This window comes from Corylus avellana, chromosome ca1, assembly GCF_901000735.1.
Source record: "Corylus avellana chromosome ca1, CavTom2PMs-1.0".
NCBI classification, from domain to species: Eukaryota; Viridiplantae; Streptophyta; class Magnoliopsida; order Fagales; family Betulaceae; genus Corylus; species Corylus avellana.
In genome coordinates, this window is record NC_081541.1 from 46,659,016 (window position 1) to 46,665,053 (window position 6,038).

Consider the following 6,038-nt stretch of genomic DNA (forward strand, 5'->3'; position numbering starts at 1 on the left):
TTGACGAAAGCGTCTAGGGTATTATGGCAGCACCAATCATATTATGATATGTGTTACTTACAATAAAAAAAAAAAAAAAAAATTAATGTGTAAGGAAGAATAACGAGCAAATCAGGCTCCTAAAATACCTTTGAAACTAGGAAAGAAAAAATGAAGCGGGTAATTATGGTCGACCAGGGCAGCCAAACCTCCTCCAATGACTACCTCAATTTACATTGACAATTTGGCATAAAATTGGTGTTGCCTTAAGGTATCCAAGGTGATTTTCAAATGATCTAGATGCTCAACCAAATCTTTACTATAGAAGGAAGCCATCAAAGAAAACCAAAATAAACCTCCTTAAAAAGGGTATAAAAAGATGGGAAAAAATCACTTTACCCTTATGAAGTTTCAGGGGTTTTTCAATTCGAACCCCAATATTTAAAAATTGGTAATGTATCCCCCTAATGTTTCAAAAATTTTCAATTCAGACGCTCCATTACTAATTTTTGTCTAATTTGATGAAAATCATCCCACGTGCATCTCACGTGGGATTTTGATGCTCTCTATTCTAATTTTGCTCTCATTAAAACCTATGAAATTGAGGGTAATTACGTAATTTCATAAGTTTTAATGAGAGCAAAATTAGAATAGAGGGCATCAAAATCACACGTGAGACGCATTTGGGATGATTTCTGTCCAATTATACGGAAATTAGTAACGAATGGTTGAATTGAAATTTTTTAAAACATTAGGAAGATACATTGCCAATTTTTAAACATTGAGATTCGCATTGAAAACCCCCTGAAACTTCATGGAGGTAAAGTGAATTTAATCCTAAAAAGATCATTCATCACCCTTGGAAAGTGGAGGTTATATCACAAGCTCATAGGGCATCACCATAAATTCATAATGTCCTTAGTGTGTCCTAAAGGCTATTTGATGGATGTCACAAGGGTACTCTAATTTTGGTGGTGTCCAGCTTAAAGAACATGGTTGCCCCTTGTAGTTCATCTAACAATTCATTTACCACAAGGATAAGATATTTAGCCTTTTATAGCCTCGATAATCCACACAGAATCTCCAGCTACCATTATTTGTTCTCACAAACAACAAAAGGGAGGAAAAAGGCTTTGGTTGGGTCTTATTATCCCAGTTTTGTAGCATCTCTCTCAACAATTTTTTTCAATTTCTTCCTTCTGAAAGTAAGGATACCTATAGAGTCTTATTGTTATGGGCTTGCTCTCATCATTTAGAATGATCATAGGATCATGACTCCAGAGTGGGGGAAGACTTTTTTTTTTTCCAGGTAAATTAGAAAATCTAAACAGCCAAACAGGCCTAGGGGGAGGAGGAGAGGGGAGAAACAGGGGTATGAGAATGCAACCAAAGTGAAATATGGCAGCTGCCTAATAAGACACATGATGAGTATAGAAATTTGCACTTCGGTTGATTTTCATAGTTTTCCAAGAGAAAGAGGAAGGGGATGATGGATAGAATGTGCCGGATGAAGGGACAGATATGCCAGAATGACTACCAAGGAATCACCTTCAAGAGAGAATGAGAGGAGCGCCATAGACCAGGCTAGTTGAGCACCAAGAAAGGTAGCAGAGCTTCACAAAAATTATGATCACATGGGGGGCTAATTTGTGATATAGCTTTAATAATATGCCCAAGAGAATCAAGACAAACAACAGCTTTAGCATAGAAGGTGGGTTTGATAGCAGTGGGGGGAAGGACTTTGGGCTCTAAGAAAACTTCTTAAAACGTTTAAGCAAGTGGTCAGTATGGTGTCATTTCACAGTGATATCAACTCTGAGTCATTTGTCATAAGAAGTTTTAAAGAGTTATTACCTTAAGGCGCTTAGGGTATTTTTGTCATTAAGGGAGACCATGATTTTTTATTTATTTTTATTTTTTAAAGTAGTTTAGAATGTACATTGACACAATTGGTAGTTTGAGATGGATATTAACAATGAGGTAGTAGTTTGAGGAGTATGTATATAGTTTGTATTTTTTAGTTTTTGTTGTTACTTGTTATTATGATTGTTAAATGTATTTTGTTTTGTTATGTTGTACTTCTAAAAAAGAGAAAAAGAATTTGTTGGGTTGGATTCAAAATTTCAAACTTAAGGGAAATTAGGGATTTTAGTTTAAATTAGGATTAAGTGGGGAGTTTAGGGTTTATGCAAAATTTGTTGTTAACTTTGTTTCTTATTTCCCGCGAGGCCGAGCTAGTAGCTATAATTAGGGCTGCACAAGCAGTTATGGTTAGCGGTTATTCAAATTAATAACCGGCGGTTTTATAACTACTTTTTTTATATGAGCTTTTGGATTTTTTAAGTATTTTGGGCCATTATTGGGTATATTTTTTGGACGTATTTTAGACGTTTTGGGCGACAGTGCTCCAAAAAAGATGAAAATAACATGCTGTTTTTTGGGCTAGACAATATTTTTAAATAAGGTTTGGCCCAAAACATCACATATCACATTATATTTCACATACATATAGTCATACACGGCCAAAACAACGTTGTTTTGAATGTTTTATATATATAAGGGTAGATAGCTAACAGATTTTTCATACCTCTAGAACTACTAATTGCAATCGCCCTAAGCAATTAACGATTTTTTATAACTGCCTATCAAAGTGGTTGGCGGTTAGCAATTGGCAGGATGGTTATAACCGATTCATTTGAACACCCCTAGCTATAGTGACCAAGCTAGAGAGGGTTCATATCATATGGTCCATGGCCTCCTTTACCCCTCTACCAACAAGAAATTTGTAAACTAGCCACGTCTGTCTTATGAGTTGTGGTCCTATCAGCCCATGAAACGCCACATCATTCAAAGTTTGACTGCTCCCTTGTCAATTTATAAAGACCAGCCACGTGTATATTCTCATGGCTAGACCGCTTGGGATTGTGCTCTTTCCTTCACACCCTGTGTTTCTCTCATCATCTTATAAATACCGATCCCGATCCTCTGCCACTCGGAACTTTTCCTGTTCGCTTAGGTTAGTCTCTCTCTCCTCTCTTCCTTTCTCTCTATTTATTTTTGTTGGAATTCTAATTTGATTGAAAGATTTTATTTTTATTTTATTTTGTGTTTTTACATGAATGTTTGTTTGGTTTTTATTCCAGGGGCGAGCAAGAGAGGACACCTATGTTTGATAGTGAACAGGTCAGGCTGTAGTCCTTTATAATCTGTTATTTTTATAATTATTGGGTCTGAGTTTTTACTTTTTACTTCTTTTTTGGTTGATTGAGGCTGTGTTTGTTGATGCCCAAGAAAAAGAGTTTTTTGTTTGAATTTCATGGTGAAATTTTGGTAAATTTATGTTTCTGTTAGCATAAGTTTCGAAGCATTGACGAATAGACCTTTGAAGACTGAAAGAGAGGAAAACTTAATCTTGAATGGTATAACTAAACCCATATAAGTACTTGTATTAAAAAACTAAAAAACAAGTTATAATATTTTAGATCATCTATGCCAATTAAGGAGCTTCCGATGGCTTGCATTTAAGACTGTAGCAAAAAAAAACCAACTTGAGGACAGAGGGGTTGCAGTCAAAGGTGAGAGAGATAAGAATTGATAGAGAAATTTAGAATACTGGAGGGTTTAGTGAAAGATACAATTGAGTGGTTTTGCTATCTTTTGCTTAATTTGGTTGGCTATCCATGTGAGAAAGTATTTTAAAGACAATTGAACAAGTTCTGTATATATGAAAGTTGTAAACTTCTCTTTTGCTGTCTTTGGTTTTCTGTCTTCCAATTTAATCTGAAGTGTTTTTATCATTTGAGTTGATGGCTGTGACTTGTGAGTGTGTCCAACTGCATGTCTTTGGCCAGGTATCTCTAAAAGTTTGCCCTGTTATCTTTTGGATGTCTTTGGTTTTGTATCTTTGTGGTCCTTTTGTCATCCAGTTTAATCTGACAAGATTTCTTCAGTTGATTTTGTGGTTTCTGGTGGGTGTTTTGGTTGAGATCCTTTAGCAGCCTCTGTGTTCTGTTCTCATCTTTAAATCTCAATGATGGTCTCTAAAGAGCTACTGCTAGAAAAACCCTGCAACCAATCAGTGATCTGTCAAATACCATCTATAATTGAAGCCTCTCTTCCATCCATCAAACCTTAAACAAATGTTTCTAACTTGGAAGCCCACCTATATCAATTGTACATAGCCACTTAATCTTTAAACTTCAAGGCTTCCCCACAGAAATTCAATTGAAACACATTCTTGTCCTTGTGTAACCATCATATGACCTTGCAAACCAAAATGCAGAGGGGGAAACCATCAACATGGTAGAATTCTCTCAAGAAGATTTACTAGTGTGCTCTATGGGAAATTCTTTAATCATCAGGTGAGGTGTATGGAAGGCCTGTTCCCAAGTTTGAGGTCCCACCAAAAAAAATTGTGCCAGTTTAATGTCTGGGGCGTCTGTCAAGCTAATGGCTCTCTGTTAGGTGTCCTGTGTTTTACATGGCTGGAAGATGCGGGGGGGCATCTTTGCTGAAGACATTATGCCTTGTGATCCCTATTTGTATGAGCCATTGGCTCTTGAATGTGATGCTTGTTTGTGCCAGTTTAATGCAAAAGTTTCCTAATTCTTATCCATTAAGTTCATATTGTTACATCTGATTCTAGCTAGGTGTGGTTCATCTAGGGGTGTAAACGAGCTTGGGCGAGCTTGGGCTGTCCAGGCTCGGCTCATTTATTTTTGGGCCAGGCTCGAGCTTGACTCGAGCCCGACTTTGCTGCTCGAGCTCGAGCTCGTCAATTTTGCTTGAGCTCGAACCCAGGCTCGAGCTTGAGCTCGAACTTTTTTTTTTTTAGTAATTTAAGTGTATTAGATTACAAAAATCATCCATACAGAATATTTTGCACCTTAAAATACTAAAGAACATTAACAAACATAACAAATTAATCCCCAACACTACAATCATCCATACAGAATCAACTAAAATGTTAAAGAACATTAAACAAATATAACATATTAATCTCCACCTCACAATTCCATACATAATCAACTAACATAATCAACTAAAATTTTAAAAAATAGTTATTAATGATAATATATATAGTTATTAATGATAATATATATATATATATATATATATATATATATATATATATATATTTCTTATATGTTTTTATATTATATATATAATATATATACACACATATGCATAAATAAAAAAATAAATAAAAAACAAAGGTATATAATATATTTGTTATTATTGAGTAAATGAGTAATGTTGATTATATATTGTTATTTGTTACTTGATAAAAAATATACGAGCCAAGCCTAATAAGCGAGGCGAGCCTTATACGAGCCGAGCTCACGAGCTTAGCCGAGTCAAGTCGAGCTTGCTTCGTTTAATATTCGAGCCAGGATTTGTGTTCACGAAGCGCTTCATTTAATATTCGAGTCGAGCACGAGCTGAGCTTATGCGAGCCAAGTCCGAGCTTGCTCGCGAGACGCTTCGCTCACTTAACAGCCCTAGGTTCATCTACATGGTTTTCTGCAAATTGAACCGACATGTTCTTTGTGAGCAGCCAAATGCTAGGTATGGGAAGAAACTAAGAAATATATAAACAAATCGAGATCAGGTGCAATGAGACTTCCATGCAATGGGTGCAATGGGCAATTTTACGTGAGAGGGCACTTGGATCTTCCTCGAAGAAGTGTTTGAACAGTATGAGCAGGTGCCTGACTAGGGTGAGACTTGAGTAGCCTCATTCCACTTGATTTCCATCCGATAAAGACCATCTTTGCTGCCATTCTTTTTATAACGATTACAATGATTAGATTTTTAATATTTTTTATGTTAAGGTAACTCTATAGTGAAATCTTTAAAAACTTGCAATTTTGTATGCTAAAAGTAAGTGTATTATTTAGAAATATGTTTTTAAAACATTGCGGTTCATATAAAAATTTTGCGTTTTTAAAATTTTAGGCAAATGGGTAAACTTTTTTAAACACTTCGAATATAAAAAAGCTAAATCGTGATTTTACCAAATTTCAAATATTTAACTACATTTTCAACAATCGTACTTT

General features: G+C 35.4%; 1 long non-coding RNA gene across 1 annotated transcript; it reads left to right on the top strand.

Moving 5' to 3' along the window:
* The first annotated feature begins 2,899 nt into the window (after positions 1-2,899).
* Positions 2,900-4,594, top strand: LOC132166869 (uncharacterized). Its single transcript, XR_009438640.1, has 3 exons — positions 2,900-2,995; positions 3,123-3,162; positions 4,262-4,594. It is a non-coding gene; the product is annotated as an uncharacterized LOC132166869 (long non-coding RNA).
* The last annotated feature ends 1,444 nt before the right edge of the window (positions 4,595-6,038 follow it).